Raw genomic sequence first — 23,150 nt, 5'->3', positions numbered from 1 at the left:
CTGGCTGGCCTTCTGCGCCAACTGATTTTCCCCATATGGTAGCAAAGACTACCACTGTGGCCTAGACCCTTGCATTTATCCCAGGGCCAGGAGGACTGTGGGCCATTATATGTCACCATCATCATCATCACCATCATCACCACCACCACCATCACCACCATCACTGCCATCATCACCATCCGAGCACCGTGTGGCATGATATGCTCCACACTGGGGGCCGCCGTCCACTCTGCCTACCTGGAGTGGCATTGACACCCCAGGTTCAGTGCTCTCAGAAGGTAGCCATGCAAGAGATGGCACTCGCGGGCTGGGTTGACACGGGTGACAATGAGCCTTCCACCACGGGCTCCCTTCCGAGTGGCCCTTCCCTGCCTGTCGGGTCTGAGTCAGGGCCGAGGAAAATCCCTCTGGTCTTCCTTGCAGCTCGGCGGGCGCGGGTGCTGAGTCAGGTCCGCCCGTGGGGTGGTGACACGCACATGTACATCGTAAGTCACAGCTGGTGTAACACGCACGTGGACTTGGGCAGAGCCGCCAGGAGAGGAAGAGGAAGGAGACAGAGACGGGTAGATTTTGCTCACGTCCCCCAAGGAGCTCTGCCCCGTCCCAGAATATTACCTGAAAACATCGACCGAGGTCACTTGGCCCGAGTCTGACAGAACTGCAAACATGCCGGCCTGAGACCGATGTGACGTGACGGCGGACACAATCTCGCAGGGCTTGGAGCTCAGAGTTGGGACACGTAGGGCCGGGTGCACGGGCTGTGTCTGTCAGCTCCAGCTTTCGGCAGTTTTGAAGCTGTCGTGTCTTTTTTTTTTTTTTTTAAGATTTTATTTATTTATTTGACAGAGAGAGATCACAAGCAGGCAGAGAGGCAGGCAGAGAGAGAGAGAGGGGGAAGCAGGCTCCCCGCTGAGCAGAGAGCCCGATGCGGGGCTCGATCCCAGGACCCTGAGACCATGACCTGAGCCGAAGGCAGAGGCTTCACCCGCTGAGCCACGCAGGCGCCCGAAGCTGTCGTATCTTGAAAGAAGTTACTTGATTTCTTCGTGGCCAAGTCTGTGGAGCCCCAACCGTGCTCCGGCGCAGAGCTATAGCTCGGGGCTGGAACACCCACCATCCTCCTTCCTGCCCCCCCACGACCTCCCTTTTTCCCAAAAGCATCTCGTATAATTTCTCTTTTTCATCTTTCTTGTGAAATGAGAGCCACGGCTGTTCTAGCTGACCTTCACAACCACATCTGCAGGTTCCTCGGAGAAAGAAGGCAGGCACCGAGCTAGGGATGTGTGGGGACCCAGGAGCCTAGGGCTACACGTGCAGAAGGAGAAGGCCCAGGCCGGCTGTGTCCTGCCCGAGGAGGAAGGGCCGGCCGTTGTTGGAGAAGCTCTTCCAGCTTCAAGGTCAGCTCCTGCTGTCCCGCTGTCTCCAGCTATCAGTGACCTCTGCTCTTGGGGTCCGACCGCGTACCATTGAGCTTACAATGAATCAGTCTTTAGAATTCATGTCCATGCTGGTACAAGACACGTGCGAAGGCAAGAAAAGAATCACACTATTCTCTGGCTTTGCTGGCTCATCCGGGGCTCCCTTCTCAGCTTTCTCCTCCATCTGGCCCCACGGCCTGCTCTTATAAACAAAGTTTTATCGGAACACACCTGCTCATTCACACACCTACTGCCCAGGGCTGCTTTGGATTCGCAATAGCAAATCTGCGTGGCCGTGATGGAAACCAGACGGTCTTCAGAGATGGTTCATTCTCGGTGTTGTACCTTCTCTGAGTTTTGACAACTTGTCTTATTTGTTCATTTAAAAAATGTATTATTGGGTGTCTGGATAGCTCAGTTAGTTAAGCACCTGCCTTCAGCTCAGGTCATGATCCAGGAGTCCTAGGATCGAGTCCTAGGGGAGCCTGCTTCTCCCTCCACCTGCTGCTCCCCTGCTTGTGCTCTTTCTCTGTCAAATAAATAAATAAAATCTTTTTAAATCTGTATTATTATTTTTCCTAATTACAAAAGTAATTGCAGGCTTCACACCAAGTTGGAGCACTATGGACCATAGGAGAGGTCCCCCGGCCGCCATCCTGCTTCCCCAGGGCAATGTGAACACGGCTGACCTGCCGCCTGGGTTCTCCCCGTGGGCACGGCACTCACACATGTGCGGGTCTGGGTTTTCTCAATACAGCGCTGACCCAGACACACCGCCTTAAAACTGGCTTTTCCACTTAACTGTATTCCCGGGACATCTTCCCCGGATATGCAATGGCTGTTGGATATTCTACTGGACGTATGCGCCACTGCTCTCTTGCCCGTGGATGTTCAGACGATTTCCAGTGCTGTGAGCTTCTGATCAGCTCTGGGGTGAATATTCTCGCCCATTTAACTTGAGGCGCGTCTGTAGAAGCGTTTCCAGGACTGCGACTGTCCAGTCAGGGAGCATATTCATTTTCGAGAGAAATAGAACAAAACACCATCCAGAAAGCTGGAGACATTGACATGCCATTCTTCCGCACACGGAGTAGAGACCAAGAGTCAAGATACAAATCTCAGGGCACTGGGAGCACAAGAGAGGGGACTCACGGGTGAAGAGTGAGGGGTTGGTCACCCAGATAAGGACCTGCCCAAGCAAAGACTCGGCCCTTTAAGGACCCTCTGATCATAGGCTGCTCCCTACAAATTTCATCAAGCACATGCCTTCTTAGGGGAGGGGCGAGCAAGCCGGTAGCTGGGGCTAGAAGTCGGGTATAAAGTGTGCGCTCCCTAGGGTGAAGAGGAGACAGTGAGCAAGGGCAACATCAAGGGCATTCACAAGGTCAAACACAGCCGTGGTGGAGGGCCCCATCCCGAGCAGACGGGTCCTCGTCCTAGTAGCCAGCCTGGGCTCCTGGACTGGGGGGAGGGGAAAAGGGAGAGAGAAAGCAGGAGAAAGAGAGAAGAGGGTGGAAAGAAGAAAGGGAAAAAGGAGAGATGCTTTGGCCTTCATGCAGTCCCAGTGAGACGAGGATAGAACGGAAGGCCAGAATGGTCACAGCGGTCTATTTGTAATAGTTCAAAACCCCCAGTCACCCAAAAGTGCATTAATAGAACCGATAAACTCTGGTACATCCATGCAGTAGAATACTATACAGCCAGGAAAAGGGACATAGAATTGCTACATGTAACACCATGGACAGATGGCTGGGGGCGGGCGTGGGGAAAATCTCAGAGTTGGTAAAGTCTGGCTGCTTAGGCCCCTCCCCCATCCCAAGCATCCCACCGCTGCCCGACCCTTTCCTCCTTTCTACCACCCATCTTCGGTGGTGACAACTTCCTGGTCATAATTACCACCTAAGCACACCTCCCTAAATAGCAGGTGTTTCTCTCCGAAGGCTCTGTGGATGGATTCCCGCACGAGCCGCTGTGGGAGGGTCACATTTTCTTCTCTCTACTTTGTGATCTTTCCCGGAGCCCTGCTTTTCTATGCGTTTTTGCGCATTCTTCTATGTATGTCCTGTTTCACAATAAAGAAGTTTCTCCAGCTTTAAAAATCCGAAAGGCACTGGGCTATTTCCGCTCGTTATACTATGTCTATAGTATATGCAATGTATCATGTGCCCATGTATTATGTGTGTGTGCGCGCGCGTGTGTGTATGTGTGTGTGTATGTGTACAGACATAGAGCAACAGAGACAGGGAGACAGGGGCATATACTGATGGGTCCCTGCAGAGAGAACGTCCCTATTCACACAGTCTACACCTTATACAACCATGGAAATAAATGACCGGGTGGAGAACTGCCCCCCACCCATGGGAGGGAGGACAGCGGACCAGTGGGCGGCCCTCCAGGCTGCGTCAGGCTGTCTCCCTGCGTCCCAGCCCCCATGAGTCAGTCCTGCAGCGGCGGAGCCCGACAAGCACAGCCATGACTTAGGGCTAATCTTCCTGGGAAGCCGGCTCACCAGCCAATTCATCTTTAAAAGCCCTCAAGTGAGTCATACAGCTCTGCACAGGCCTCCCGAGAACGTCATGAGGCAACGTGTTTGCTCCCTTCGCCGACCATCTAAGAAAGGGTGAGCAAGCCGGGCTTGCTCTGATTAAAAAGTGAAAAACAAAGTTCTCCCACCGGTGCGGCTCCTGGCAGAGCCAAAGCACGGAGGGCTGGAGGCTGTGTGGACGCGAGCCTAGAGCCGAGCCGTCCCCTGCTAGCTAACGCAACGGCGGTGCAGTCATTAGCAGGAATCAGGCGGATGGCCATTTACCACCCGAGGTCTGAGGGTCAAAATGACCCACCCCAGCGGCTAGCTTCGCTCTCAGTTGTGGACTTAAAGGAGCAGAAATGTGTGTTTTCTCCGTTCTGGAGGCCAGAAGCCTGAAATCCAGGTGTCTGCGGAGTCCCTTCCTCCTGGTGGCTCTCAGGGCCAGCGTGTCCCAGGCCTCTCCCAGCTTCTGGTATGTGCTGGCAGTCCCCGGCACTCCCTGGCTTGTGGCTGTGTCACCCAACCCCCGCCTCTGCCTTCACATGGCCTTCTCCCCGTGGGTCTGCACCCACGTTTCCCTCTCCCCATAGGCATGCCGAGCATCGGACTTAGGGCCACACTGACCCCCTTCTAGGTTTTATATGACTGAAGTTTATACAGATTGGGGGCGCTCTTTAAGGAAAAGCCTGCAGAATTACTAAATCAGAATTAGGGGCAAATCTGAATTCCTATTTAGAAGGCAAATAAATCACAGGAAATTACTGTGGCCGTGGCCGTGGGGATGCCTTCCCTCTGTAATCTCTTTAGGCAACTCGCAGAAGTGCTTACCTAGAATGCATGGAGTCTCCCTCGGTCGGATGGGAGCCCCCAAATGGGGGGCCGATGATCCAGGTGGAGCCAGTGAAAGGTTTCACCCAAGAGAGAATAAAGGAGAGAGGATACTGAATATACCCTAAGGCCCCGGGGGCAGGACAGCAGAGAGGTGTCTGTCATTAGGCAGCGGGCAGGGGCTGTGTTTAAAAGGGGAAGGTGAGGAGGTCTGGGAACACAGGGAACTTTCCCCTTTCTGGTAACTGTGCCTGGTTGTAAGTAGCCCATTGCTTAGTTAGGGCTTATGGATATTTTGAGGTGGGTCTCCTGACGGACTCATCTGTATTCAGTTTTCAAGTTTCAAGCCCATTGTCTGAAAGTGGCCTCTCTAGAATGTAACCTGATCTTCCCTCCCTGCCTACAACATTCTATGGCTCCCGGATGCCCTGTGCACTCCCAGGGGCTGTGCAGATGGCAGCCCTGGGGCTCAAGCTCATTCGATTCCCTCTACCTACAAAAAATGCTTTTAGGCCAGGTGGACAGGAAAGGAGATGGGGGAAGGGGTGGGCATCAGAGTCTCAACAGGAAAGAAGGAGCAGCACCCTGGCACGGCCCATCATTGGAGGTCACCTGGCCTGGGATCCTGGCCCAGAGGGGCCATAGTCACCGTGCTCTGCTTTCGCCTCTCGGCCTTCTGCTCCCCGTGCACCCACAGAGAACCGAGAGCTAGCAAGGGGGCTCCCTCCAGTAGCGACATGCAATTATGCCCCATCTCCCCAGCTCTGAGAGCTTGTAAAGTCAGGCCACAGCTTGACAAGCATGATCTCAAAGCTCCGGTTTTATGTCCTTTGTAAGACGGAAGTGCAGTCGCAGCCCTGCGCTATGATTCAGCCAGAAGAAAGCTGCCAGTATAAGGACAGGTGTAATGGGGCCATCTGGAGCCTCATCAAAAGGGCAGAGCCAGGCCCCCAGGTTAGACTCTCCCAAGAACCATAAACCTGGCTGGGGCCCATTGGCCTGATTTTGGGGGAAGGGTGAAGCAGAGCTTCCCCTTTCTCCCTTGGTCATTCCTCTCCCCAGCTCTGCACCTGTCTGTCCACACCCTATGACTCCCAAAGGTACAGCGTTGGTCCAAGAGTCCTGGGTGGACTGCTCGTGTAGGACTGCTTGGCTCCTCCCTACGCTCCACACATTTAAGCTTGGCCCTTTTAAGCACGCTGTTGAACAGCCTGCTACCGTGGGGACTTGGGCAGGACCCCAAATCTAGTCCTTATATCCCAAAATCCTGCTCATTTTTTCATCCATCCATCCATCCCCCATCATCCATCCATCTACTACCCATTCATCATCTATCCCCCATTATCCATCATTCATCCATCATCCATCTGTCCATCCTTCCATGTTATTATCCTCCACCCATCATCCATCCATCTCCTCGAAGTCTCCAGCGCCTGCTAACATGCCAGGAGCTGTGCTTGCTCTTGAAGTTACAAAGGTTTCCAGAAGAGAGTCCTACTGCCACGGGGCCTTGGGTACTAAGAAAGCAGAGAGAGCATGTGGGACAGGTGTCACCCGCCATCAGAGGGCACAGCTGGGGCTTTGCCCCCTCCGCCTTCATTCCCGGGCTCTGAGTCCTGCTTCTCAGCAGCTCCCTGTTCAAAGCAGGGCGGCCCCCTCCCTCCTCCGAAGCCTGGGAACCTGCGGGAGGAGGACTTGTTGCCTCAGGCGATGGTGATTAGCTGCCTCGCCCCTGCCAGTCTGCACAGGACTTCCCCCGAGGCCACGGCAGCTCCAGAATGCTCGGCATTTTTCTCATTTCAATAAAGGTACAAAGGGTACTTCTGGAGGGAGGCAGCCAAGAAATCACGCCCTTTTAGGACATTCTTGGCTGTGGTGCTAGGGATTGTTTTTTTCAGGGGGGGCTGCTTTATTTGACAATTTACCGCAGTGACTCAAGCCTGAGGAATGCAGCCCGCCTACCTCGTGCCCTGCAGACCCCTGGGCCCTGCCTGGTGAGAACAGGGGCTGGATTGAGCCCTGGGGGCAGTGAGGGCCGTGGAAGTGACCAGAAGAGGACGCCCCAGGTAGGGAGCAGTGCAGAGAGAGGAGGAGGCCCCGACCCCACGGTTCTTCTGGGACGTTGTGTGGCCCGATGTGGTTTTCCTTCTGCCCCAGGATAAAGCTTGGCCTCCAGATCCTGGGCTTCACGCCCTCCCCGTACAGCCTGGACACCGGGAGGGACTTAGGCGAGGTCCCGCTCCCCGCAAGTCAGGGCACCCTCCACCTAGAAGCGAGGCTGGTGGCCCCTGGGACCTCGTGATGTGCTGTGACAGTCGGTGACTTACTACTTCTTATGAAGGCAGGGGTGGACCCTCTCTGAGCCAGGGGCAGGGCAGAGCACACTCAACACCTCACCAGGGAGGCAGATGCAACAGAGGGCGTGTCGCTGTGTGTGCCTGGGCTCTGACCCTCCAGGGCTGCCTGTGACCTTGCCCCCTGCCCCCCGCCCGCTCCCCTTCTCTGGGTCTCACCATCCTCCTCTGAAGCGGCGATGAAGATAATAATAGCATCGCCCTCCGTGGCCTGTGAGCAGCTTCACTGAGCCCTAAAAGTCTTTGAGCTCCCAGGAGAAAGGCGCCAAGGAGCCGCAAGGTGTTATTAGAAGTAATTGGGCCTGCAGTTGAGTAAACCTTCAAAGCCGCCAGACTCAGTTTACTTCACCTAGTTTCTCTGCCCCCAATCTCTGCCCCTCTCCACCTGGCTGCTGCTCCCCCTTCTCCCCCCGCCCAATCCCTTTCTCGTCTCGCCGGCAACTTACACTCGCACTTTCCTTCCTGGTTTAGCAGTCTCCACAATGAGTGTTCTGCCTCTAAAGTGATGGAAACCAGACAAGCAGAACTGGCAAAGTCTGTGGGGAGTACTGAATCCAAACCTCAAGCCAGAGAAATAAAGGTTGTTTACCCGTCCACCCATCCATCCATCCATCCATCCACCCATCCATCCATCCACCCATCCACTCATCCATCCACCCATCCATCCATCCATCCATCCACCCATCCATCCATCCATCCATCCACCCATCCATCCATCCATCCATCCATCCACCCATCCATCCATCTACTCATCCATCCACCCATCCATCCATCCATCCACCCATCCATCCATCCATCCATCCACCCTTCCATCCACCCACCCACTCACCCATCCATCCATCTGCACATCCAACCATCCACCCATCCATCCATCCATCCATCCATCTGCACATCCAACCATCTATCCATCCATCCACCCATCCACCCACCCGCCCAGCCATCCATTCACTCATCTATCCATCTATCCCTCCAAGACCCCATCCAGTGCTGACTTTTCAAGGCCCATGTTAAGTCCTGGGGTCACTCAGACAAACGCAGACCTCCCTCCAGTTCCCTGCCAAGAGGCAGAGCACAGGACCACCCAGTAGAACACATGTGGGACAGTTCTCTGGCTTCTCATGGCGAGCTCCCTGTCCCGCCCTCCCCATCTCCAAGAGGACTTTCTCCATTTCCATCGCTTTGACCCACACTCCATTTGCTTCTCTACAGGGCTGAGAGTGTTGGGGGACAAGGAGATGATGCCAAGGCCCTTCTCTGCACCCCTCTGATATTTGGCGAGTCTCCACTGGGGAGATCATGGGGCAGGCAGCCGTGCATGGGCCCTGAACGAAGAATCCAAAGCCGGGTCAGCTTCATAAAGGGAGGTCAGACCGGTAGAGGAAGAGCAGAGAAACTGGAGGGCCTGCTGGCTCCTTGCCTCCTGCTGCTGTGGGTTCCAAAGGACTAGCTGAGCTCAAAGGGTGGTCCAGGGAACACCAGCTTCCGAACCCCCTGGGAACTTGTTTAGGGTCCACACACACCTGGGCCCAGGCCTTCGGAAGGAGAATCAGGGAGAGCCCGGGTATCTGTGCATGAACAAAATCTCAGGGGTTCCTTGGGCACGAAGTTTGAGAACCACAGCTCCAGAAGTCGAGTGCGTGCTTGGTGCTCTCCCAGAAAGTCCCAACCCCCCTGAACGTGTCAGGGCCCAGCCTCGTCTGCACGGCAGAGATCTGGGGGCTGTGAGGGGGCCCTTGATCCTGCTGGGTGGGAGCTTTCCTCTTCTTGCTGTCAGTCCTGAACCCCAGTCCACAAGCCGGTGTGATAGAGAAGCCGTGGGTTTGCAAAGGACAGGGAGGCGGCCTCTTCCATCACTCAGGACGAGGCCCAGGGTCTGGGGCCTGGCCAGACCCATGTAAAATCAAGGTGAGCTCAGCCCACCATCAATGCTCTCTTCCCTCCTCTCGACCTTCCCTGCCCTTCGTCTGCTGCCCTGGGTCTCAGCTGCCCTGCGGCCTGCCTTGCTCATTAGACAAGGGCATCTATGGAACCGGGACTTCAAATTATAGGGCTATGACGGGCAACCTGCCAGGTGTTTCGTAGAACCACCTGTAGGTCAGCCTTCCTTCCTTCCTTTCACCCCCAAACGTGTTCTTGCTGTGTGCCAGCAAAGCCCCAGAAAAGAGCCCCAGCCCTTCCCAGAACTCACATTCTCACGGGGGAGACCGACACACAGACCAGCAGTGAATCCGTAATGAATCCGTGAATCAAACTCCTTTGACAAAGAGGAAGCTGGAGAGGGAGAGGGACCATTGGGGAGGGTCACACTATTTAAATTGGATGTTCAGGTGAGATTTAAGCAGACACCTGAAGAGGTGAGGGAGGAACCCCAGTGGCGGGTGGGGGAGGGCAAATTCTGGCTGGAGACCAGCCAGTGCAAAGGTCCAGAGGCAGGAGCACATGGATAGTGACTGAGAAACAGTGAAAAGGCCAGTGTTGTTGGAGGGCAGCGGTGGCCGGGCTGAGAGGCCACGGAAGGAGACAATGGAGCAAAGCCATTCTATCTTTTCAGGAGTCTGCAGTCCGGTCTGGGCTCCTCGGTGTGTGTGTCAGGGCTAGGTCCCTGGTGTGGCTGCGCTGGGCCAGCCGGGAAGCCAGGCTTCTCTGTGCAGGTGGTCCTGGGGCCTCTCTCCCCTCTGTGGCCTGTCTGGAAGTTTGTGACAGGTAGGACAGCTGACAATCCTGTGTGGTGGGCCAGGGCACTCACGGGCTGCCCGGTCTTCTTAAGGCTTGGTTAGGCCAGCAAATGCCACTTTGGGCACCATCTGTAGATTGAAGGGCGCCATGGAGCCAGCCAGATTCAAGAGGAGGAACCCCTGCAAGTGACAAAACACTGGGATTTGTGGGTCCCAGGGGCCAGGGGCCTGTGCAAGTGATAGAACGCTGGGATTTGTGGGTCCGGGGGCGGGGGTGTGAGGGGTTGCACGTGGAACGGATGACCGCGAGGGAACGCATCTCGGAGCAAGGAACGGATCTCGGACCAAGGTCGGACTTCGGCCGACCCAGACTGACCGAGCCAGAATCCCTGGGAGTAGGTCTCAGGAAGGGCGCATGCAGGCTCTCCACCAGACTCGGGGTGCTCGCTGCCACCCCGGGGTGAGAACAATGGGTCTGTGGTTGTGTAAGCCACGGAAAGGGGGTTCGCGATGGCTTTGTGTGAAGGTACAAGCCACTAGGGAGCTCTGAGCAGGCAGAGGATGGAGAACTAGACTCACTTCTACAAAGGGGAGGGCACACAGCACGGTGGGCGGGGGCCGGTTACAGTGCGTGTCTGCAAGAGGTTGGCGGCGGGGACCAGGGTCGGACGGTGGCAAGGATGGCGCCAGACCGGGCTCCCATCTGGCTTTCAGGTGGAGCCAGCAAGGGCTCCCCCCAAGTGGGGGTGAGGTGTGAGCGAGATGAGGGATACTGGCTGTTAGCGTGGCTGGTTCCAGAAGAGAAATCCAGGCCGGATAAGCTCAGCCGTGCTGAGGTCACATGGCTGCAGAGGACAAGACACAGACTTGGGTGTCGGACAGCGAGGCCCCCAGGTCCGGGGGCTAGTAAGCAGCTCCCCAATGACCTCATCCCTCCCAGGATATGCCCACAAGGGGAAAGCAATGGTTAACCCAAAAGGAATGATTCTGGCAAAGAAGTGCCTGGGCGCGGGGAGGCGCTCAAACACCCGCCTGAAGGTGCTGCTTGTATCTGCTTCCCCTCGCACAAAATTCATCACTTGCAAGGAGCAACTCAAGAACCACCACACATGGCAGATCCCAGGGCTTTGCAGGGCCCCACAGCTCACTGGAGCCTGGTCTTTGCAGCCGGCGGGGCAAGGCCAAGCTCATGGCGGGGCAAGGCCAAGCTCATGGTCAGGGAGGGAGGGTGCTTCTCCGGGGAAATCCCCTCCCTGGGGTGGGAGCTGGCATTCGGGTAACGGAGCCAGACAGACTTGCACTGGCTCTGTCTTCTCAGCAGAGGTGATGGACATGCAGGAGAGGAGCCATCCCCTCGGGGCTTGGTGGTGGGGACAGCCAAAGGAGAAGGCCAAGGGCAAGGGTTCCAGGGCCTTCTCACAGCTCAGCTGCAGGATATGGAGAACGTCCCAGTCTTACTGGAAACCCAGGTGAACGGATGCCCCCCTTGTCCTCATGCTCAGATAGGATCCACGGGAACCAGCGCTCCCGTTTCTTGCCTCCCTGGGAGTCTCCAACACTCACACGCGGCGAGCAAGGCCGCACGCCTGTTGGTTCATCGAACTCGTGTTTGCTGCCGTCTTTTCCTCCCATCCAAATAAAGACCCCAAGTTGGAACACTCACACTCAAATGCAGCAAGAAATAGCTCAGTAAAAAAAAACACCCAAGCGAGTCACTTCGTGGCAAACATCCCTGAGTTTTAGTAAGTGCATCATCTTTACCCCTAGAAAGGACTTTCTGCCCAGGTGCAGAGCACAGAGGTACTGACCCTCCTCCCAGCGGCCAGACTTCCAGGCGGGAGGATGAGGCATCAGAACCAGGCGGATTTGGAGAAAATATCTGTTATCTCACAGAACGGTCTTAAAGGCATCCAACCTTTAGCCATATTTTCCACCCGAAAATGCGGGGAACCATCCAATGTTCATGGAATTCCCTCTGATGAGCGGTGACCCGCGGGAGAGGCGGTGGGACGGGCACAAGCCGGGTGCACCCTTGGAGAACCCACCCCAGGAGCGAGGTCTGAAAGCCTCGGGGCCGAGGAAAACCGTCCGTGAGGCGTGGGACGTCCTTGAGACGTGCTTTTGTGGCAACAAAGACCGTGGGTGGTTTTTTAAATCTTAGATTAATATCAAATGTATTGTTTCACATTTTAACATCCGGTTTTCCTTAGGTTTTGAAGTTTGACCTACAGATCCAACCATTTTACTGTAAACTCAGGAAATTTTAAGATTTAAGATCACTTCCGGGGGCTTCATCTGATCAGTATTGGAGCAACTCAGTTTGAACTACGAAAATTCCCCGAAGTATCAGTCATATTTACAGACGTCGGAAGTCCGAGTCCCTTAAACATTTTAAGCTACATCGTGAACGTATTATTTTTTGTGCGCTACTTCTAATGGTTGCAAGAAGACAAAGCTCCCCGGCGCCGAGGTCACTACATCTAACAGAGTTTGGACGGGGCGAACATCGAGTGAATTTCCCGATATCGTGTACAGGTTTAGCAAAATGCTCTTCTGCTTTTCCAGTGAAATCACACATCTAAAACCAATCACTTAATGACACAATTTAAGCCCAAATCACAAGGCCGATCTGACCGTTACTATAACAGGCCAATTGCTCTTAGCATTCTGAACACTTTAAATACCAAGCCTGCCCAGTGTGTTTGTTGTGAACTTAACCCCCCCAATACTAATATGTTGATTCACTCCATTAGTTCCATATTTAATTCTAAGCCTTCTTACTGTTAAAAAAAATTCTTAAATGAAAATAAAAATACTGTCTTCCTAGGCAGACTGAGGTTCTCCTCTAAGAGGACAAAGTTGATTATTAACTGCAGACTTTCAACTTGGGCTCCATATCTAATTTTCCGGATTCACAGGCAGCCCCGCTGAGTCATACCACAGCCCCCAGCGCCTGGGGCACAGAGACCCACTTAGGTCTGGATGGAGCCCGCATCTCCCCTGAGCCAGTGCTGAACACCTCGTTCCTTCTCTTCCTCATCTGAGCATACAGCCGTGCCAAGCAAAGACGCCGTTGTCCCCAGCTCACTCCCTGCGACGGAGGTCTGGCTATGGAGGTCAGTGGCAGGCCATGGTGTGTGTGTGCATCCCAGTGGTCTCCCCTACAAGCGCACGTTCTTATAGCTTTGTCCAGCTGAACACTAACAACGCTGAAGTCATGTTGTCAGCAAGGTCTGTGGGTAAAAACTGAAGGTGGAATGACCCAACATACGGTGACATGTCCATGGATGTTTGGGGTCAAGACATGGGGAGCAACAGGAGTAACGGGGGAACAGCAGATAAGCATTTGTCCTTCAGGATGGTGAGTAAAGAGCTGAGCACCAGGGGAAGAAAGAGAGAATCGGTAGGTTGACCCCAGTGTCAAGGAGAAAGACCCGAAGGCCAAGGCTTCCCTGTCTCTCCTTCGGTCACGCTGTTTCCCAGACATAAGTGGGAAGGGAGCCGTAATGTCCCAAGACCAATGTGCTCTGTGCGTCCCTGAACTCCTCCTACGTGGGACTCTCCGTGACCGTGGATCCCAATCGAGTTCTGCCAAAATATTACCTTTTCTCCTAAAATTCCTTTATTTTGCAGAAGTTCCAAGTTAAGCAAACTCATTCAGGAATTATTCAAATCAAAGGTTTGCAATAAAACAAAAAGTTATAAAGAATTGAAAACCACCCATAATTGGATGCCAATTAAATCAGTTATGGTAAGTTCATATAATAGAATAGTTTGTAGTCATCCAAAATGATGCAGAAGAATATTTATTTATTTTTTCCTTTCAAATTTGTAGTTAAGTTCTTGTTGGCTTAAAAAAATGGTGCAGAAGAATATTTAATATAGGAAAGTTTTCATGATCTGTGAAAAAAGTTTTATAGACAGCATGACCCAAATTTTCTATAGACACTTATTTGTAGTTTTTAAAAGCTAAATTTTGGGGCGCCTGGGTGGCTCAGTGGGTTAAAGCCGCTGCCTTCGGCTCAGGTCATGATCCCAGGGTCCTGGGATCGAGCCCCGCATCGGGCTCTCTGCTCAGCAGGGAGCCTGCTTCCCTTCCTCTCTCTCTCTGCCTGCCTCTCTGCCTACTTGTGATCTCTGTCTGTCAAATAAATAAATAAAATCTTTAAAAAAAAAAATAAAAGCTAAATTTTGTTTTGTTGTTTTTTAATTTAAATTCAATTAATTAAGAAATAGTATATATTAGTTTCAGAGGTACAGTTCAGTGACTCATCAGTCTTACATAACAGCCAGTGCTCACTCATTACATCACATGCCCTCGTTAATGCTGGTCACTCTCTTACCCCATCCCCCAAGTGACCTTCAGTTTGTTTCTTAGAGTTGAAAGTCTCTCATGGTTTGTCTCCCTCTCTGATTTCATCTTGTTTTATTTTTTCCTCCCTTCCCCTATGCTCCTCTGTTTTGTTTCTTTAATTCCACATATGAGTGAAATCATATAATTGTCTTTCTCTGATTGACTTATTTTGCTCAGCATAATACCCTCTAGTTCCATGCGTGTCATTGCAATTGGCAAGATTTCATTTTTTGATGGCTGTGTAATATTCCATTGTGTATATATACCACATCTTCTTTATCCATTCGTCTGTCAACGGACATCTGGGCCCTTTCCACAATGTGGCTATTGTAGACATTGCTGCTATTAACACTCGGGTACACATGCCCCTTCAGATCACTACGTTTGTATCTTTAGGGTAAATACCCAGTAGTGCAATTGCTGGGTCGTAGGGTAGCTCCATTTTCAACTTTCTGAGGACCCTCCATGCTATTTTCCAGAGTGGCTGCACCAGCTTGCATTCCTGCCAACAGTGTAGGAGGCTCCCCTTTCTCCGCATCCTCACCAGCATCTGTCATTTCCTGAGTGTTAATTTTAGCCATTCTGACTGGTGTGAGGTAGGATCTCATTGTGGTTTTGATTTGTATTTCCCTGATGCCGAGTGATATGGAGCACTTTTTCATGTGTCTGTCGGCCATCTGGATGTCTTCTTTGGAGAAATGCCTGTTCATGTCTTCTGCCCATTTCTTGATTGGATTATTTGTTCTTTGGGTGCTGAGTTTGGATACTAGCCCTTTCTCTGATAAGATATTTGCAAGATATTCTCCCGTTCTGTCAGTTGTCTCTTGATTTTGTCAACTATTTCCTTTGTTGTACAGAAGCTTTTAATCTCGATGAAGTCCCAATAGTTCATTTTTGCTTTTGTTTCCCTTGTCTTTGGAGACATGTTTAGCAAGAATTTGCTGCGGCCAAGGTCATAGAGGTCGCTGCCTATATTCTTCTCTAGGATTTTGATAGATTCCTGTTTCACATTGAGGTCCTTCATCCATTTTTGAGTCTATTTTCATGTGTGGTGTAAGGAGATGGTCCAGTTTCATTCCTCTGCATGTGGCTGTCCAATTTTCCCAACACCATTTATTGAAGAGGCTGTCTTTTTTCCACTGGACATTCTTTCCTGCTTTGTCAAAGATTAGTTGACCATAGAGTTGTGGGTCCATTTCTGGGCTCTCTATTCTGTTCCATTGATCTATGTGTCTGTTTTTGTGCCAGTACCATGCTGTCTTGATGATGACAGCTTTGTAATAAGGTTGAAGCCCAGAATTGTGATGCTACCAGTTTGGGTTTTCTTTTTCCACAGTCCTCTGAGTTTTCAAGGTCTTTCTCAATGGGGAAAAACTGAGAGCTTTCCCCACTCAGGTCAAGAACACGTCAGGGTTGTCCACTCTCACCACCGTTGTTCAACACAGTGCTAGACGTCCTAATCTCAACAATCAGAAAAGAAAGAAAAGGCATCCAAATCAGCAAAGAAGCCAAACTCTCATTCTTTGCAGGTGACGTGATACTCTATGTAGAGAACCCAAAAGACTCCACCCCAAAATTGCTAAAACTAATACAGCAATTCAGCAAAGTGGCAGGATATAAAATCAATGCACAGAAATCAGCTGCATTTCTATACACTAACAATGAGACAGAAGAAAGAGAAATTAAGAAGTCGATCCCATTTAGAATTGCACCAAAAACCATAAGATACCTCGGAATAAACCTAACCAAAGAGGCAAAGGGTCTGCACTCTGAAACCCAAGAACACTCAAGAAAGAAACTGAGGAAGACACAAAGAAATGGAACAATGTTCCATAGTTGTGATTTGTAAGAACAAATATTGTGAAAATGTCTATGCTACCTAGAGTAATCTAGACATTCAGTGCAATCCCTATCAAAATACCATCAACTTTTTTTCACAGAGCTGGAACAAATAATCCTAAAATTTGTATGGAACCAGAAAGCATTCATTATTTATTATTCAACCGTTTACTAATGGTTGAGTAACATTCCATTGACATATTCATATATATTCTGTTGTACATGTTCATTCGTATATATGTATATACACACACATTCCACACCTTCTCCATCCACTCATCCAGGGCTGGACACTTGGGCTGCTTCCGTATCTTGGCTATTGTAAATAATGCTCCAATGAACACGAGAGTGCAATGTATTTTTGAATTCGTGTTTTTGGTAAATACCCAGAAGTCGAATTGCTAGATCCCATGGTAGTTCTATTTTTAATTTTTTGAGGACCCTCCCTCCTGCTTACCCCAGTAGCCACACCAGTTTGCATTCCCACCCACGGTGCACGAGTAGTTCTCCTTCCTCCACATCCTCACCAACACTTGCTAGTTCTTGTCCTTCTAATACTAGCCCTTCTGATCGGTGTGAGCTGATGGCAGTTCCCTGATGATGAGTGACGCTGAACATCTTTTCATGGTTCTGTTGGCCACTGTCTGCCTTCCTTGGAAAACTGTCTATGCGGGTCCTCTGCCCATTTTTTTTTAAAAAGACTATTTATTTATTTGTCAGAAAGAAGGAGAGAGAGAGAGCACAAGCAGGCAGAGAGGCAGGCAGAGGCAGAGAGAGAAGCAGGCTCCCTGCCGAGCAAGGAGCCTGATGTGGAACTCGATCCCAGGACCCTGGGATCATGACCTGAGCCAAAGGCAGCGGCTTAACCCACGGAGCCACCCAGGCATCCCTCTCTGCAAATTTTTTAATTGATTTGTTCGTGGAGCATTTTGGACCCAGGTTGTCTCTGCTCTCAAACTGTTAGAAGAAGAAAAAAAAAGAAAGAAATCTGTTTTTATTACGTTTTCTAAAACCTGTTTATCACATCGAAGCCGAGCAGGAAAGGCTGGTAACTCCATTTAAGCCTCATTAATTGACTTTGAATCATGTCCCCAGCCCAGCTCTATTGTAACTCCTGATGAAGTTTGTCCAAGCCCTTCCCGTGGTGTGGCTTCGTGCAGCTTACACAGCCCAGGAGGGGTGTCTGCGCCTTCCCCAAGGGGCGCGCCTCGGCGAGCAGGTGGAAGGAAGTATGAGGAGTGCCCGTCCCCACATGAGGGTCACACACGAACACGGCTTTGTCTGTTCTGTTCTCTCTGCTCCTAACGCTGCCACACCTACAACCTGTCCCCGGGGTGCGTGTACCCAGACCCCAGGCTTGGTTTAAAGTTCTGCTAGCCACCTCTTGGAGTTCTTAATATGTTTTGAACAAGTAACACCGCAATTTTATTTGGCACCGGGCTCTGCAAAGTCTGCAGCCTGCCTTGCCCGCCGCCCCCTTCAGCCTGGCTCCTGCTACATTAATTTTGTCATAAATTCTTCAAGGGTGAGGTGTGTCCAAAGGAAACAGCCTTGGAGAAGCTGAAGGAGGTAAGAGGGGAACAATCGAGCAAGTAGAGGAACAGGTCTGGGGCGCGTAGAGGGCGTCTCCCTTCATCCCTGCATCCTGGCTTCCAAGCTCCGGGAAGGGATGGGGAGTTGTACTCTATTCAGCAAAACCCAAAGGAGAAGCTGCTCTCCGCTCATCAGGTCCATCCCCCGATGGGCAGCCGTATTTCTGAAAAGCAACAAAGGATAAACATGATGATTCTGTGTTGATTTCAAAATACTTTCCCACAACGTCAGGCTTTCTCCCCCTCTCCCTCTGTGAGCGCCCCGGGGCTTGCAGCAGGGAAAGGGGTGAGCAGTCAGGGCTTGGGCTGGAGGCGGCAGGCTCCCAGGACGCACAGGCACTGTCCCTTTCTGGAGATTGAGGGTGTCGCAGGTGAGAGCTGCTCAGGGACGCGACCTGTCTCTTCAGCGGCTCCTTGAAAGTCACTCCCAGCCGTTCAAAGTGGAGAGACAGGGGCTGACAAGTGTCTTACTCATTTACAAACCAGAAATTCTAAAAGCAAAGAGAAATAGAATTTTCATAACATTTTCTCATTATTTTCCAGCAGACCCACAGGTGGAGCACAGACCTATAAATTGTTAAAGCCTTCAAGTCCAATCCCATGGTCTTAGACCTCGGGCACTGCCAGTAACTTACAGTGAAGAAAGACAGGACAAACCAGAGAGGTGCAGTAGCTGGCCCAATGTCACACAGCCAGCAGTGGGAACCGGGGCTGGAATCCTGTCCTTCCAGTTCCCAGGCCTGACGCAGAGCTGTCTGTGGGATGGAGAGAGAAAGGTCAGGGCCAGGCCCTGCAGGAGAAGCAGTGGGTGGTCATTCCGAGGCCCGGGTTCCAGTCCGGGGGATCCAGGCCCCCCTGGCAGCACAGAGTCACAAGCGGAACCGGTCAGGGAAAGAACACAACCCATGTGCCGTGCCGTACGGTGGACCCATGCAGCGTGCTTTTTGGCAGACTCAGTTTCAATATATTTAGTGTGTACACCGGGGCCACTTGAGAACGTTTCCATCACCTCCGAGAGAAATGTGCACCCTGGCTGACCCCTCCAGTCCCCCTTGCCCTCCCTGCGGATCGAGGCGACCAGCAGCTGCTTTCTCTCCGCGTGGATTTGTACAGAATCCACGGCCCGTACACGTGGAATCATACAGAATGTGGCTCTTTTCTCTCCAGCTGCTTCCAGAAGCACCATGTCCTCCGGGATCGTGGATGCCACGTCGTGGCAGGTGTCAGAATTTTGTGGTGGATGACAGCCCGCGGGAGGGCTCTCCCATCCGCTGGCTGCGTCCTGTGGCCACGTCCTGACCCTCCCGAGGCCCCACAACACACCCATGCTTCCCGCCCCCCTGCTGCCCTTTGAACCGTGGGCAGCTCTCTGCGCCAGCCTGAGTGGCCTGGCTCTGGGGCTCTGGGGGTCTGCCCCGGACTCACTGCTGGGTCTTGCTGGAGGCTCGCCTGACATCTTCCGCTCCCTAGTCACAGCTACTGGAGGAACGGGAATTGGCCGAGTCCCGGGACCCGAGGAGCAGGAGGACCATTGGTGCCGCAGTCTAGCCCGCTGTCTCGCATTCTCTCCCCGGACCTCGCTCTGCCCTGGCAGCGTCCACCCCCGGCAGGTGGGTCAGAATCATGTTCCAAGGCACCCAATATGCTGTCTCCAAACCCCAGAGATGCCCACCGAACCTGGAGCTTTGGACTTTCCGGAAAGGAGGGGCAGGTACAAGAGCTGGTCCTTTTCTTTGGGGGCGGCCGATACTGGCAGGTCCCAGATCACTCGAAAAGATGTGACGGGTTCCAGACTCTCTGTAAGGTTGGCCCTGATCCCCAAGAGGCCTGCGTCCTGCCGGGGCGTGCAAAGAACCCATCCCTTCTTGCTCCCCAGGCCCACTCCACACACTGCGCCTGTAGCCCCAGGTCCGGAGCCCTGGCCCCGCCAGCCGCAGGTGTGGACGCTCTTCTGAGCAGTCACTCTAAGGGGCTGATGAGCAGATCTGAGACGGTCAGCTGTCCTCTTCGAAGCCGTTGCCACTCACGTGCGGTCCCCCCTCCCCCATCTCCTCTCTGGCATGGGGACCTTTCATCTACCCTGCAGCCCTCCTCCCACCGCCCCCCCCCCAACTTGCCGGGCAAAGGCCCTCCATGAGCAAGGGCCACCATCCGTCTTCCGGGCTGCACGTGCGGGGATCCTCACCGCCGTCTGTGGGGGCCTCGCTCTAGACTCTCATCGTCCGCTTCCCTGGACCATTCCCCCAGGGGCAGAGCCGAGGCGGGGCCGGCGCCCATGGATAGGCATGCGGAAATGGACAGCGCGCGAGAGGCAGAGGAGGGGGGCCAGACAACTGAGCCTTGTGGCTCCTCGGGGCAAGGGGCTGGCGGTTTTAGGGGAGGCAAATCCCTGGCTGTGCGCTGCTGGGAGTGAGGGTCACCTCCGGAATCTCTGGAGAAGGGACATCTGGGAGCGATTGGCAGCTGGAGCAGCAGGGACCCGGACAGAGAGCAAGGGACCGCGGCGTGCCCTGCTCCTGGGTGATACAGCATTGGTGACAGCTCCAAGGTTTCCCCGTGTCCAGGAAGGCAGAGCTGCCCCACTGCCTACCACGGCTGCTGCAGGGCCAAAGGCCTCTCGGGCCAGGCAGGCATCTAAGGTGCCCTAGCCGTGGGGCGGGACTTGCCCTGGACTGGAGTGGGAGCCGCCCGCAGGGGTGGGCACAGCGAGCACAGAGGCGGGCTGGCGCCTTCCGCCACAGGCCAGGGCTTCAGCTGGGGGATGGGGCTCCCTGTGGGATGATGCTTGGTGTTCTCAGAAGGGAAGGCAGACCACAGGCAGGGAGCTGGGTCCCGGGTGTGAGCAGGGGACAGAAGGCGCCCGCTCAGGTCCTCCCCAGCTTTAGAAAGAGCGGCTGCTCCGGAGAGGCACACGGGGAACAGGGAAATCTACTTCGCTCCCCGCATCGCGTGACTCGACAAAACCTCCCCCCACACTTTGGGGCCCCTCAATGCCCAGTGTGCAGATCAACGGGCGTCATTTAAACTCTCTCTCTCCTCACAGGGACAAAAACAAAGCACAAAGAGCGACCTGAAGTGTCTCCTTATCGGAAGCCTGATACGAGACTGGAATGTCGGCCAGAGCCAAGGAATTTGACAAAAGGAGCTTTATGTGGGACAGGACAGTGCCTTCATCCTGTTCCGGGGCTGGGTCGGGTCTCGGGGGCTCTGCTCCGCGGAAACCCCTCTCCGGGCCTGCTCCACGTGCCGGGTCCAGAGCTAGTGTGCCCCTCGGCCAGGTGCTTGGGGGCAGGGAGCGGAGTGTCGTGGTCAGGGAGGCAGGTCCCGGGGTCCCATGGGCCTGAGGTCGAAGCCACCAATGCCAAGTTACACCGGCCACAGCCGGGGATTTCGTACCTCCAAAACTCCCCGTCTGTCGTGACGCATCGTAACGGGAACTTTTTAAAGGTAGCTCTGAGAATTAGGAGAGGGGATACAGGTAAGAGCAGTGAGTATAGCGCCCAGAAAAGGGGAAGAAAGACAGAAGGAAGGAAGGAAGGAGGGAAGGACGGAGGAGGGGAGGGACCCCATCTGAAGCAAGCTTACCCGAAGGAAGCAGCAGTTACCTGGCTGTTCTGTGGCTAAAATGTCCCCAAGCCTATCCCCTGACATTCTGTGTCCCCCTCTGTCCAAAGTGGCCTGGATGCCTCACACATGTCACCTGGCTTCGAGGTGGGATTTGAGAGAGTTGTCTGATTCTTGAACTCTTCTCGCCGTGCTCCCTAGTGATGACCGCTGGCCGCCACCGGCACGTTGAAGGGAGCACTGGGACTGGGAATGGGCCATCCCAGGGCTGGGGGATGGAGAGCTACAAACCCCAAAGCTTTGGTCCATGCCCAACCCTCTCTCCCCCAGCCAGAGCCCCCAGGCACCCGTGCTCGCTTCGGACACCCCGTCATTGGATGCAGCCAAGCGAGCAGATCGTTGACAGGAAGGCCACTTCCGCAGAAGACCTGGAGGGCCCCCCTCGCTGTCCCTGGGAGATGGAGGGGATGACTGCTCTCAGCTGTCCCCCTCACCGGTACCCTGCGGGCAGTTGGGAGGTGGGTGGGGCCTGGTAGATTCCTTCCAGCAGCTCAACAGAAAGGATCTGATAAGGTTTAAATAGCACCTTCTCCCTCCTCTCCTTGGGGAGCTCCAAGGATGACCTCACCCTGCCACTACCTACGAGCCAAGAAAACAGGGCTGGGCCTCCCATTCTAGAAGGGGAAAGGGAATCCCTATAGGGGAGCAAATAGGACCAGCCTATCAGCCCCTCCCAGGCACGACTGGTCATCCTGGCTTCCTGGGTGCTGATGGCTAAGCACTCGTCAGACACCTTCTGGATGAAATACGATTTGCTTTGGGATAGGTACCGGATAAGTCAGATGGGGGGGCGGGTGGGAGCAGGGGGCAGCTCGTCGAGGACCCGGACATCCGGGATGGGGGTCTGAGCTGTGGTTGGTAAAGAACAGTGCTCTGGGAAGCGTGTGGCCAGACATGGGCCTGGGCAGACTAATGTGTCACCTGGAGCTGTGGGACAGGCCAGCCAGGAGCGGGGAGGGCGGCCTCCCTCAGAAGAGGCTCTGCAGTGGGGAGGGAAGGGGGCAGACCTTTTTTAGGCCCCAGATGTTCCTCAGATTGTTCTGCTGAGATGACACGCAGGATGTCAGAGGAAACCAAGGAGGTCACAGCGCAGTTATCGGAAAGGGGACAAGCCAATCAGAGGGCATCGCACCTGCCTCGGTGGGCACGTGTGGTTGGAAGCCCGGGCCCCGGGGTCTGGTAGCACCGTCATTTCCACGCCTCAAGGCCTGTCAAGGGTGTTTCGAGCATGAAGGGCCTCCTGTGACGTGATCTGAACTTGCCTGAGGGCTGCTGGGCTGCCGGGACGTGAAGGGTTGAAATTTCACACAGACTTTGGTAAAAATAGGATCTCATTATTTTCTCTTGACATTTTTTCCCCCTAAAATTTCCCCTAAAATTCCCCTAAAATCTGTGTCTGTAGAGAGGTGGGGTCAATGGGCCTTACCGGAGGTCAGGGGCGCGAGAAGCACCGAGCTTATCCCACACCCCGAAGCCTGGCTGTTGGGGCCCATGGTGGGAGTGGCCCTAACGGAATTAGAAGAGACGGAATCCTACTGTCTGAGTGGAAGACAGTGTCGGGGGTGGGGTGGGGGGGGACACCTGGCACCGTTCAGCACCTTCCCCTTATCCCAACTAGGAACCCAAGGCCAGGAATGAAAAAGGGACGGTTTGGGCCCAGAACTTAGACTCGAACCCAGAACCCTTGACTCCTGAGTCTCTCCCATTCTTGTCCCGAGAGGGCCCGCTGGAGTCAGCTCCCTGCGTGAATGTGTCCAGAGCGACAGGGAGGAGTAGGTCAGCCCGGCTGGTGTTTGGGACAGAAATACCCATTATCAACCAGAGCCAAGCGGGGCCAGGCAGGGGCGGGGCCCACACTCAGGCGAGGAGGGGAGGGTATGGGGGGGCTCTGGGGGGTGTTGAAGCTGGCTTCATCCCTGGGAGGCAGCCTTGGGCTTCA

General features: G+C 53.7%; 1 long non-coding RNA gene across 1 annotated transcript; it reads left to right on the top strand.

Moving 5' to 3' along the window:
• Positions 1 to 17,306: 17,306 nt before the first annotated feature.
• LOC125108271 (uncharacterized) lies at positions 17,307 to 21,988 on the top strand. The gene is made up of 3 exons (XR_007120786.1): positions 17,307 to 17,564; positions 19,058 to 19,197; positions 20,631 to 21,988. It is a non-coding gene; the product is annotated as an uncharacterized LOC125108271 (long non-coding RNA).
• The last annotated feature ends 1,162 nt before the right edge of the window (positions 21,989 to 23,150 follow it).

The sequence above is a fragment of the Lutra lutra genome, chromosome 1 (assembly GCF_902655055.1).
Source record: "Lutra lutra chromosome 1, mLutLut1.2, whole genome shotgun sequence".
NCBI classification, from domain to species: domain Eukaryota; kingdom Metazoa; phylum Chordata; class Mammalia; order Carnivora; family Mustelidae; genus Lutra; species Lutra lutra.
This window is presented reverse-complemented; position numbering and strand designations above follow the sequence as displayed.